The sequence below is a fragment of the Oncorhynchus gorbuscha genome, linkage group LG11, assembly GCF_021184085.1.
Source record: "Oncorhynchus gorbuscha isolate QuinsamMale2020 ecotype Even-year linkage group LG11, OgorEven_v1.0, whole genome shotgun sequence".
Lineage (NCBI taxonomy): Eukaryota > Metazoa > Chordata > Actinopteri > Salmoniformes > Salmonidae > Oncorhynchus > Oncorhynchus gorbuscha.
Genome location: NC_060183.1, coordinates 31097403 through 31111032, shown reverse-complemented (window position 1 = coordinate 31111032; position 13630 = coordinate 31097403). Strand labels below are relative to the sequence as shown.

At 45.5% G+C, this 13630-nt stretch overlaps 1 pseudogene; it reads right to left on the bottom strand.

The window, feature by feature from the left end:
• Window positions 1–13630, bottom strand: part of LOC124048512 — a 54324-nt pseudogene that overhangs the window by 5315 nt on the left and 35379 nt on the right.

Sequence of the window (13630 nt, the reverse complement as noted above, 5' to 3'; positions counted from 1 at the left end):
ACCCCCCCCCCCCCCCCCACAGTACAGCCATAGACACGGACAAACACACACCTTCCCACCCACACACACACTCACCCACCTTCCCACCCACTTCTCCACACACCTTCCCACACACTGACCTGTCCTGGGTAAGGCGTCATGGCCTGGATGACCTGCTGCTGGCTGTACTGCAGGTAGGGCTGGGGGTAGGGCGATGGCACCAGGGGGGCTCCGGCTGCAGACCCTGCCGCCTGTAGCATGGCTTGCGGCTGGCCAGAGTTGCCATGGTCCGAGCGGGGGGCCCCCAACCCTAAGCCTGGGGGGAGACCAAAACATGACTGCATAACAACATTGACAGGGAGGGGAACTCTGACGCACTAGCAGATATGAACATGCTTTAAAAAGAACAATAAAGAACTGATTTGATCCCCAGGGTGAAATTACGTCACATGCTTACGATTGAAACTTCGGAACAAGGATAAATTCACTACTAGTTTTGCCCGACATTCAACTTTACTATAGAACTACAACAGTTTGGCATGCATTAGTAGATAAAGACGTTAGAATACAAAGTAGTAATAATAAGTATTCGTAAGGTAAGATATATATATATATATAGCTAGGTCCCAGATGTATTTTTCTTTTTTTACCTTAATTTAACTAGGCAAGCCAGTTAAGAACAAATTCTTATTTACAATGACGGCCTGCCCCGGCCTCCCCTAACCCGGACAACACGATGCCAATTGTGCGCCACCCTATGGGACTCCCGATCACGTCCGGTTGTGAGACAGCCCGGGATCAAACCAGGGTCTGCAGTGACTACCTTAGACCGCTGCGCCTCTCGGGAGCCCCTCTTTGTAATATCTGACCATAGTAGTTGGCCAGACAGCACAAACAGATCTGGGACCAGGCTAGAGTATGTCAAGGTGTAAACAATGCATGCACACTGGTAGGGAGTCGGAGAGGAGGCGTGCAGAGCGCGCATACCTTTGACTCGGGGGTATTTCCCCTGGCAGACTGTAGACATGGTATACTGGTACATATGTGGAGGCTGGAGGGAAACAGAAGCCAGGAGACAAGAGGTCAACACGAAGCTACAAGCCGCATTGGCTTGTAGCTTCGTGTTGGGATTTAGCTCCGCATTGGGATTTAGGCCATTTTAACATGAACTCGTACTAGATCCTAAAATGCGCTCAAACAATAGCGGGACACTGTATATAGTCACACACTACATCACCACTGGTGAAACTCAAGTATAGCATTGACTATAATTAAGCAATAAGGAATAAGGTGGTGTGGTATATGGACAATATACCACGGCTAAGGGCAGTTCTTATGCACGACTCAACGTGGAGTGCCTGGATACCACCCTTAGCCGTGGTATATTGGCCATATATCATAAACACCCAAGGTGCCTTATTGCGATTATAAACTGGTTACCAATGTCATTACAGCATTACAAATTAATGTTTTGTCATACCCGTAGTATACGGTCTGATATACCACGGCTGTCAGCCGATCAGCATTTGGGGCTCGAACCACAGTTTATAGTCAAGTATATATTACCAATAATCCCAAAGCCTCGCATTCATACAAACAAGGGGAGCAGTATTTGATGGGAAAACAGAATGTCCCACAGCGTGCAGTCAATTCAATCACAGTGTCAGAAGTGTGTGTGCGTTACCTGTACAGAGTGGATCTGGGAGATGTAGGAGAGGTAGGGGGCGTTGTAGATGGGACCCTGGCTGCCTGGGTGCTGCAGCACCACCGCAGGGCTGGGAGGGGGTGGCCGGGGGGGCGTGGGTGAAGGGTTGGGCTTCGTCTGCAGACACAGAGGGAAGGGGAAGAATCATTTATATTTGTTTGGTAAGTAGATGTCTAGGCAGTGTTTGGTACACTCCAGGGTGAACTTTCCCATCGATACAGATAAGATCAGCTTCCCCTCCCCCAATCTAGGGATGGGCACGTTTATTTGAATATTCGATATCTCCCCAAAATGAATGACATTATTTGAATATTGAAATTAATTCAAATGCCCATCCCTACTCCAATCCTAAATCATTAGTGGGGAAAATGTAAAATGGACACAAAAATAAGTATCCACGGGCAACTTTACCCTACAACAGGGATGGGCAAATGTATTATTAAAAAAAGTTGAGTTAGAATTAGTAGAATACACACGGTGCAAATGTTTTTCTGTTGATTTTTGCGCAACAGCAATCTCTTATGTCAGACAGCTAGGTTTCCATCCAATACACAACAGATTTTCATGCAAAGTTTAAAATCTGCATAAAATATGCGCATTTTCCCACCGGAGATGTGTTTCCATCAAACGGACTTATTGCGAATAAAATTTGCGGTTAAAATCCCCATGTACCGAATAAAAAAATACAAGTTAAATGGTTTCCATCGCATTTTCAACTCTGATGGTTGTGTCACAAAAACAAATGTACCCACTCTGGTCTTGGCACGTGCGCTCTAGCCAACAGCTCGCAGATACAGTGCAGGTAGGCAACTAACAGTGGCTGTGAAAAAAGTATTTACCCTCTTTCTGATTCTCTATTTTTGTATATTTTTGACACTGAATGTTATCAGATCTTCAACCAAAACCGAATATGCAGTGTCGGGTCCATTTTATTTCTGCCGGAAACCTATCTCGTCCAAAAAGTTGATTCAAGTTTGCCAAAAGCACCTGGATGATCATCAAGACTCTTGGAAGAATGTTCTATGGACAGATGAGTCAAAAGTATAACGTTTTGGACGACATGGGTCCCATTATGCCTGGCGAAAACCAAACACTGCATTCCACAGTAAGAACCTTATACCAACGGTCAAGCGTGGTGGTGGTAGTGAGATGGTTTGGGGACGCTTTGCTGCCTCAGGACCTGGACGACTTGCCTTAAAAGAAGGAACCATGATTTCGGCTCTGTATCAGAGAATTCTACAGGAGAATGTCAGACCATCCGTCTGTGAGCTGAAGCTGAAGCGCAGCTGGGTCATGCAGCAAGACAACGATCCAAAACACACAATCAAGTCTCCCTAAAAATGGTTCAAAAGCAACAAATTTGAAATTTTAGAATGGCCCCGTCATAGTCCAGACCTAATCCCAATTGAGATAATGTGGCAGGACTTGAAACGAGCAGTTCATGCTTGAAAACCCACACATGTCGCCGAGTTAAAGCAGTTCTGCATGCCATAGTGGGCCAAAATTCCTCCACGGCGATGTGAGACTGATCAACAACTGAGAGGAAAGCATTTGGTTGGAGTCATTGCAGCTAAATGTGGCGCAACCAGTTAATGAGTGTAAAGGTGCAATTACTTTTTCACACAGGGGAATTGAATGGTGCAGACGTGTTAAATACATAAATAAAGTCTCCATTTTTTGGTTTATTTGTAAATTCAGGTTCCCTTTATCTAATATTAGGATCTGGTTGAAGAGCTGATAACATTCAGTATAATTTTTTTTTCAAAACTAGAGAAACTTAGAAAGGGAGCAAATACTTTTTCACAGGACTGTACATTATGAGATAATTATGGATAAGAGTGATATTCTTGTTATTTGTCAAACGGCAGCGAAGCGTCGATCATCATGTCACAGAAATAGGACCCTAGATATTTTATTGGAAAGAAACATCATCACATGCAATTTCACCACCCTGTGAAGTTCATCATAACTTATTTCATCTGTGGCCTAATACACTGCATGGCTTTCCAAGTCGTAGTGGGAGAATCACACGACATATCATCTGCGTGACTCCAAGTCGACTTCAATATGGCGGTTATCATCTCAATATTATATCAATATAAAAGGAATTTCCATCACAATCTCGCATAATTTATTTTACTGGACACAAAAAAAAGAGCCCACCAGGTCGAACGAACAAATTGTCCGTCTGCATTTATCAAATTGTACCGGCATATCCTTTTTCCATCCACATGAAGTGGTTAGATAGAAACCTGGTTAGACACTCAAAAAATGCAAAACACTTAGGGTTCTCAAAAAAAACGTCTGACTGCATGTGTGGGTACGCGGAGCCACTGCGGCCCCTCATAATGAGTTTTTGTGGCCTTCCCTCCCGCCTTCCCTCCCTCTTCTTGACATGTCATTACACCTTCTTGCTTACCAGAGTGAGCGCGATTTTGTTTGGGTTGAACTCTTTGGCGTTGGGATTCAGAGTTGACTTCCTGACTTGACTGAGAGTGAGAGAGAGAGAACACTGTTAGTACTGTATACACAATGATATCCACTGCTCTGTAACCAAATCCATCTATAAACCAGAAAGTAGTGCTGGGCGATGTGCTTTTTGAGGTAGGTTCAGTTTAGATTTTCTTTTTTTTAATGATCCCGGTTATCGATTGAGGTTTAGATCATTTTAAACATAAAATGCATGTAGTATGTCAGTTGAATGCTTTAACAGAATGAAACTATTATTAAAAGTCCCATGATGGTAGTGACTGCCCATTACTGCTTCAATAAAATATTTCTCATTTCTATAGAGCTGCTGTCCATGTATACTTATGACCGCTAAATACCAACTATCAATCACTTAGATTATGTATTTTCAGGGAGGGATACCTCGTGGGGCAACTGCTCTTTATCCCTCCCGATCGCAAGTCTTCTTTCTCTTCTCTCCATTTCAGTGTCTTGACAAGTAGACGCGCAATGGATTATGGTCATTGGCTAAACTATGTTGAATTTTGGCCTGTTGGGGACTACAACTCCACACTACATTGCACAGTTTGGGCTTGATCTGATTCATCTCTAGATAAACTGCATGTTGAGCTCACAGAAGAAAAAAAAAAACGAACTAAATTGAATTCTAATAATTGAACCGACTTTGGTCAATTCGTTTAAAAAAATAATTTAAAAAATAACTGACATTTTGGTTAATCGCTCAGCAGTACCAGAAAGAATTCTCCTTTCAGTCTTCAGCAAAACTCACTCAATCACACCCTCCACTCGCTCTGCCTTCTTCTGTCTGGACTCCTCACTTCCTGGGGTCCTGGCTGACTGGGATTGTCCTGGCAATTGCCTGTCTGAAATGGGGCTGGCGGTGGTAGCGGCTGCGCTGGAACTGGGCTCCTTGGCGGGGTCCCCTGAGGGGGAAGCGGAGGGCTGGGAAGTACTTTGGGGGGCGAGGGTCTGTTTGGAGTCTGAGGTGGCGGGGCTGGGGTACGAGGGGAAGGACTTGGCCGTGTCAGAGGGAGATACCGCTGCAGCACTGGAGCCACATCCGCTGGGCTGAAGCTGAGGAGAATCACATCAAATCAATCTTTATTTATATAGCCAATTCATACAAAGCAAGTGCAACCAAATGCACTCTATGCCAAAAAGAAAGAAACAAGAAGGACTTGCATTTCTAAAAATACATTTCCAAGTTAATTTACAAACACATGTTTAAAAGGGTTTAACAGTAGAAATGGGTTATAAACTAGAAATGTGAGTAATTTATTTCTGACTACTTAAAAAAGTGAATAAACTCAGCAAAAAAGGAAATGTCCTCTCACTGTCAACTGTGCTTATTTTCAGCAAACTTACCAACTACCAACTGAGCTATTCTGTAGCTCAGTTGGTAGAGCATGGCACTTGTAACGCCAGGGTAGTGGGTTCGATCCCCGGGACCACCCATACGTAGAATGTATGCACACATGACTGTAAGTCGCTTTGGATAAAAGCGTCTGCTAAATGGCATATATTATTATTATTATATTATTATTATTATGAACATAACAAGATTCAACAACAGACAAACTGAACAAGTTCCACAGACTAACAGAAATGGAATAATGTGTCCCTGAACAAAGGGGGGGGCCAAAATCAAAAGTCGGTGTCTGGTGTGGCCACCAGCTGCATTAAGTACTGCAGTGCATCTCCTCCTCATGGACAGCACCAGATTTGTCAGTTCTTGCTGTGAGATGGTGGAAGAGTGGGGTAACAAGGCAACTGCAGGTTCCCGGACATTTCTGGGGGCCATGGTAGAACCCTGACATTCCTGTCTTGCAGGAACTCACGCACAGAACGACCTGTATGGCTGGTGGCACTGTCATGCTAGAGGGTCATGTAAGGATGAGCCTGCAGGAAGGGTACCACATGAGGGAGGAGGATGTCTTCTCTGTAACGCACAGCGTTGCGATTGCCTGCAATGACAACAAGCTCAGTCCGATGATGCTGTGACACACCGTCCCAGACCATGACAGACCCTCCACCTCCAAATCGATCCTGCTCCAGAGTACAGGCCTCGGTGTAACGCTCATTCCTTCGACGATAAACGAGACTCCGAACATCACCCCTAGTGAGACCACGACTCGTCAGTGAAGAGCACTTTTTGCCAGTCCTGTCTGGTCCAGCGACGGTGGGTTTGTGCCCATAAGCAACGTTGTTGACGGTGATGTCTGGTGAGGACCTGCCTTAGAACAAGCCCTCAGTCCAGCCTTTCTCAGCCTATTGCGGACAGTCTGAGCACTGATGGAGGGATTGTGCGTTCCTGGTGTAACTCTGGCAGATGTTGTTGTCATCCTGTACCTGTCCCGCTGGTGTGATGTCCGGATGTACCGATCCTGTGCAGGTGTTCTGCACAGTGGTCTGCCACTGTGTGGACGATCAGCTGTCCATCCTGTCTCCCTTTCTTAGGCGTCTCACAGTATGGACATTGAAATGCATTGCCCTGGACACATCTTCAGTCCTCATGCCTCCTGCAGCATGCATAAGGCACGTTCATGCAGATGAGCAGGGACCCTCCTGGGCATCTTTCTTTTGGTGTTTTTCAGAGTCAGTAGAAAGGCCTCTTTGGCGTCCTAAGTTTTCATAACTGTGACCTTAATTGCCTACCGTCTGTAAGCTGTTAGTGTCTTAACGACCGTTCCACAGGTGCATGTTCATTAACTGTTTATGGTTCATTGAACAAGCATGGGAAACAGTGTTTAAACCCTTTACAATGAAGATCTGTGAAGTTATTTGGATTTTTATGAATTACCTTTGAAAGACAGGGTCCTGAAAACGGGAGGTTTCTTTTTTTGCTGAGTTTATCTGTCCAACTTGGTCCTGCTTCTTGAAATACCACCAGCCCAGGACTTGACAGAACAATTATTTTCACCAAGAGAATTTAGACTCAGAGGTAATTGCAGATTTCTCGTTCACACATGGCTAAGGAGCAGCGACAGAAGTCTTACCCTGAATTCTTTGCCGAATTTCCGCAGCTCTTCAATTTGTGACCTTTGCTGAATGGAGGGAGCTGAGAGACAAGGGGGAGAGAAAGGATACAAAAAAGTTCTCTAGCAGGGGAGAATGTCATGTGGGTGTGTTTGACTGCACTTTTCTTTCAGACAGCACCTTATGGCAAACAAACGAATGCTTTTCGACAGGAATACTCTTCTCATCTGCGACAACAGCCAACTGACACACTAACATGCACACACTTTTTGAGGTGAGACCCCGCGACAGCACAGTTAAAAATAGGGAGTGGCCACCAGCCATCCTACCGACCAGAATATCTGCCGTCATTTTCGAACGGTGTCGACATGTTGAATCAGCGCAAAACAGTCCCCGCTCAACGACACCCAGCAGGTGCTTTAACCATTCATTGTCGAGGCGTGTCTGACCTCTAATACACACAAGCTCCCTCCCACAAACACACATTTCACAGACACACACCTTTACTCTTGCCATCTTCCATGGTGCCTGGACTCTCTGCTGATCGTTCTTTGGCAGCCATGCAGAGGATCTCGTTCACTGTAGAACAGACAGACAGAATGAGAGACAGAGATATATTTTTAAAAACACACAGGGGAACAATAAGCCACTGGAAAACCCCAACCACTTGAACAGATTCCCACAAAACACCTGTCTGGTTCTTGTACAGGTGACCCTGTCCTGATGACAGTTGGGGCCATTTTCATGACTTAATATAGACTCGATAAGCAAAGTGAAAACAAATGGAGACCGGAGATTTGCTTTCAGCCAAATGTATGAATGTTTGTTTTTATAAATACTTATTATCATGAGCAATTTCATTGTCGTCACGACTACTTCAACTACTTCAACTGAAAGAGCTGCAAAATCTGGACCCCTACAAATCAGCCGGGCTAGACAATTTGGACCCTTTCTTTCGAAAATGATCTGCAGAAATTGTTGCCACCCCTATTACTAGCCTGTTCAACCTCTCTTTCGTGTCGTCTGAGATTCCCAAAGATTGGAAAGCAGCAGCGGTCATCCCCCTCTTCAAAAGGGGGGGACACTCTTGACCCAAACTGCTACAGACCTATATCTATCCTACCATGCCTTTCTAAGGTCTTCGAAAGCCAAGTCAACAAACAGATTACCGACCATTTCGAATCTCACCATACCTTCTCTGCTATGCAATCTGGTTTCAGAGCTGGTCATGGGTGCACCTCAGCCACACTCAAGGTCCTGAACGATATCTTAACCGCCATCGATAAGAAACATTACTGTGCAGCTGTATTCATTGATCTGGCCAAGGCTTTCGACTCTGTCAATCACCACATCCTCATCGGCAGACTCGACAGCCTTGGTTTCTCAAATGATTGCCTCGCCTGGTTCACCAACTACTTCTCTGATAGTGTTCAGTGTGTCAAATCGGAGGGTCTGCTGTCCGGACCTCTGGCAGTCTCTATGGGGGTGCCACAGGGTTCAATTCTTGGACCGACTCTCTTCTCTGTATACATCAATGAGGTCACACTTGCTGCTGGTGAGTCTCTGATCCCCCTCTAAGCAGACGACACCATTCTGTATACTTCTGGCCCTTCTTTGGACAATGTGTTAACAACCCTCCAGGCAAGCTTCAATGCCATACAACTCTCCTTCCGTGGCCTCCAATTGCTCTTAAATACAAGTAAAACTAAATGCATGCTCTTCAACCGATCGCTACCTGCACCTACCCGCCTGTTCAACATCACTACTCTGGACGGCTCTGACTTAGAATACGTGGACAACTACAAATACTTAGGTGTCTGGTTAGACTGTAAACTCTCCTTCCAGACCCATATCAAAGTTAAATCTAGAATTGGCTTCCTATTTCGCAACAAAGAATCCTTCACTCATGCTGCCAAACATACCCTCGTAATTGACTATCCTACCAATCCTCGAGTTTGGCGATGTCATTTACAAAATAGCCTCCAATACCCTACTCAACAAATTGTATGCAGTCTATCACAGTGCAATACGTTTTGTCACCAAAGCCCTATATACTACCCACCATTGCGACCTGTACGCTCTTGTTGGCTGGCCCTCGCTTCATACTCGTCGCCAAACCCACTGACTCCATGTCATCTACATGACCCTGCTTGGTAAAGTCCCCCCTTATCTCAGCTCGCTGGTCACCATAGCATCTCCCACCTGTAGCACACGCTCCAGCAGGTATATCTCTCTAGTCACCCCCAAAACAAATTCTTTCTTTGGCCGCCTCTCCTTCCAGTTCTCTGCTGCCAATGACTGGAACGAACTACAAAAATCTCTGAAACTGGAAACACTTATCTCCCTCACTAGCTTTAAGCACCAACTGTCAGAGCAGCTCACAGATTACTGCACCTGTACATAGCCCACCTGTAATTTAGCCCAAACAACTACCTCTTTCCCTACTGTATTTAATTAATGTATTTATTTTGCTCCTTTGCACCCCATTATTTTTACTTCTACTTCGCACATTCTTCCATTGCAAATCTACCATTCCAGTGTTTTACTTGCTATATTGTATTTACTTTGCCACCATGTCCTTTTTTTGCCTTTACCTCCCTTATCTCACCTCATTTGCTCACATCGTATATAGACTTGTTTATACTGTATTATTGACTGTATGTTTGTTTTACTCCATGTGTAACTCTGTGTCGTTGTAGGTGTCGAACTGCTTTGCTATATCTTGGCCAGGTCGCAATTGTAAATGAGAACTTGTTCTCAACTTGCCTACCTGGTTAAATAAAGGTGAAATAAATAAATAAAACTACCACAGCCTGTCTCCACTTGTTTATAAATATAGTTTGTTGATTGTTGCCATTCTTCGTACCGTCGATGGGGAAGAGCGGGGCGAGGCCTGATGTTTTCTGGGAGGGCATGGAGACAGATGACGTGTCCAGGTACTGCAGCAAGTCCTGCGAGCCAGATTTCGGGGAGTGGGAGGCTGAGGGAGGACAAGACAGAACAGAGGTCAGAATGAAAGACAATGAGAAGTTATAAATGGTTAGCATTTTGGCTGTGTCTGAAATGGCACACTGCTCCCTTTAAAGAGCACCACTTTGTGCCATGGCACCCTAGTACCTATATAGGCCCAAAAGTAGTGCACTGTATACAGTTGAAGTCAAAAGTTTACATACACCTTAGCCAAATACATTTAAACTCAGTTTTTCACAATTCCTGACATTTAATCCGAGTAAAAAATCCCTGGTCTTAGGTCAGTTAGGATCAGCACTTTATTTTAAGAATGTGAAATGTCAGAATAATAGGAGAGAATTATTTATTTCAGCTTTCATTTCTTTCATCACATTCCCAGTGGGTCAGAAGTTTACATACACTCAGTTAGTATTTGGTAGCATTGCCTTTAAATTGTTTAACTTGGGTCAAACGTTTCGGGTAGCCTTCCACAAGCGTCCCACAATAAGTTGGGTCAATTCTGGCCAATTCCTCCTGACAGAGCTGGTGTAACGGAGTCAGGTTTGTAGGCCTCCTTGCTCGCACACGCTTTTTCAGTTCTGCCCACAAATTTCTATAGGATTGAGGTCACGGCTTTGTGATGGCCACTCCAATACCTTGACTTTGTTGTCCTTGAGCCATTTTGTCACAACTTTGGAAGTATGCTTGGGGTCATTGTTCATTTGGAAGACCCATTTGCAACCAAGCTTTAACTTTAACTGATGTCTTGAGATGTTGCTTCAATATATCCACATCATTTTCCAACCTCATGATGCCATCTATTTTGTGAAGTGCACCAGTCCTCCTGCGGTAAATCACCCCCATAACATGATGCTGCCACCCCAGTGCTTCATGGTTGGAATGGTGTTCTTCGGTTTGCAAGCCTCCCCCTTTTTCCTCCAAACATAACAATGATTATGGCCAAGCAGTTCTATTTTTGTTTCATCAGACCAGAGGACATTTCTCCAAAAAGTACGATCTTTGTCCCCATGTGCAGTTGCAAACCATAGTCTGGCTTTTTTATGGCAGTTTTGGAGCAGTGGCTTCTTCCTTGCTGGGCAGCCTTTCAGGTTATGTCAATATAGGACTCGTTTTACTGTGGATATAGATACGTTTGGTACCTGTTTCCTCCAGCATCTTCACAAGGTCCTTTGCTGTTGTTCTGGGATTGATTTGCACTTTTCGCACCAAAGTACGTTCATCTCAGGAGACAGAACAAGTATCCTTCCTGAGCGGTATGACGGCTGCGTGGTCCCATGGTGTTAATACTTGCGTACCTTTGTTTGTACAGATGAACGTGGTACCTTCAGGCATTTGGAAATTGCTCCCAAGGATGAACCAGACTTGTAGAGGTCTACAATTTTTCTCCACTTTGTGGAGTGGTTGAAAAACAAGTTAATGATTCCAACCTAAGTGTATGTAAACTTCAACTATATATAAGGAATAGTGTGCCATATCAGATGCATATGAAATGTGAGTTAGTAGTTAGTTTACTAACCAACATCTACCATTAGTAGCAATTCTCAATGGATTCATTGGACTTAAGTCTATGATGAGGCAGAATGTCTGTGTCTTGAGTTCTGGAGTGCGTCTTGAACAAGTGTGTAGACAAAGTGTGAGATAAAAGGCATAGTTGTATGTTAACCTGTGGACTGGGTGTGTGAGTTAGGTGTCCGGACCGGTCGGTTTGACTGGGCGGGTCTCTGTAATTTGGGAGACATCCTAGAAGACACTGAGGCAGGGAGAAAGAAGAGAGGAGGTTAAATTTCCCGACAATCAACTGGCAATATATTATTGTAAGCTTCACCTATTACTTTTCAAGACTGCACACAGTGCAAACTTAAGAAATAAGGCCCGATGAGGACACAGTTCTTAGCCGTGGTATATTGGCCATATATCACAAACCCCCGAGGTGCCTTATTGCGATTATAAACTGGTTACCAACGCAATTAGAGCAGTAAAAATAAATGTTTTGTCATACCCGTGGTATAGGGTCTAATATACCACGGTTGTCAGCCAATCAGCATTCGGGGCTCAAACCACCCAGTCTATAAAAACAAATAATTCATGACTGCCATGTACACTTTCTGGAGTAACACATCCACGTAGACACACAGATAACTCCCCGAACACACACAAACACACCCACTAATAACTTCACTCACCTCCGTTGACGGGCCTACCAGTGTCCGACGGAGACAGCGAGTTGGAATGGGGGGTGGGGGGACTAGCAGAAGAGGGGGCGGCGTTGGCCGAGGCCGGACCCCGGGGGAGGCAGGGCGTAGGGGCTGGCAGTGCCAGGGCTGCCCTGGGAGTGGTGGGGGAGTAACCTCGGCCAGAGAGGGGGCTGCTGCACTCCGAAGATGGGGGAGGGGGCTGGGGGCCACCAGTGGCCAAGGGCAGGTGAGGTTTGGGGGAGGAAGAGGAGGGAGGGGCTGAGCGGTAGCCGGCGCTCATGCGGTTGTGACCTTGTGGTCCGCCGCTTCCTCCTCCAGGGCCTCGCTCCGCCCGCTCGCGTTCTCCTCGCATGCTGCCCCCCGATGCGCCAATCTCCCTAGCTCGCTGGGGTAACGGAATGTATTTGCCTTCCCTAAAAGAGAGAGATAATGAAAGAAAGAATGGGGGGGGGGGATTCTGTAGATCATGTTTTCCCCAATCCATCCACTGCTGCCAAATACTTTCAGCATGATGAGGGGATGAGTTTGAGCAAGGTGAGGGGCAGAATCACTAATCTTGATCACATAATGAGTATTTAATTGGGATGCCAGTTGATTTGTAGACCAGCCATTCTACTCAGTCCGAATGAAATGTGGTCAATCTCAAATACACAAACCACTGAGCAGTAGCCAATAGTGACACCCCCCCCCCGCACACTAACCAAAGGACACATCCCAATTTTCCACCCTTCTCCCAAAGTGTGGACTTTTTTACTCACCATCATGTATTTAAAAACATGAAATCATTGGCTAGAAAGAGTTAATGTCCACCATTGTTGAATCCATGAAGTGCACACTTCTGGGAAAGGGTGGAGAATTGTGACATAGCCAAAGAATACAGCCTGACCGGAGCATTCACCTGCTGACTATGCTGGGGCTGTCGCAGCCTTTCTCCCTCTCCCTGGGGCTCCCCCCCCCGCGCTCGCCACTGCGCACCACTGCGTTGCACTTGTCCTCCTCGCTCTTGCCCTCCTCGTTCTCCAACGAGACGCGTTGGCGATACTGGGGGCTGGACTCGATCTCACTAGCCATGAGGGCGGCACGTGCCTCCCGCTGCCGGAAGCCCTCTGTGCTGCCCCTCTCCAGATGGACCCTGAGGGACATGGCGAGAGAAAAGGATAGAGAGATGGTGAAGATCAACACAATGCATAGATACATATATACAAACAATCATGTATGAAGATCAGATCTGGGTTCAAATACTTTTGTGTTTGCTCGAGTCTGCTTGGAGTGCCAGATGGGCGAGAATTGCAGTTTTGGGACTCCTCTATTGGATTATTAAGCCAGACATGCTCAA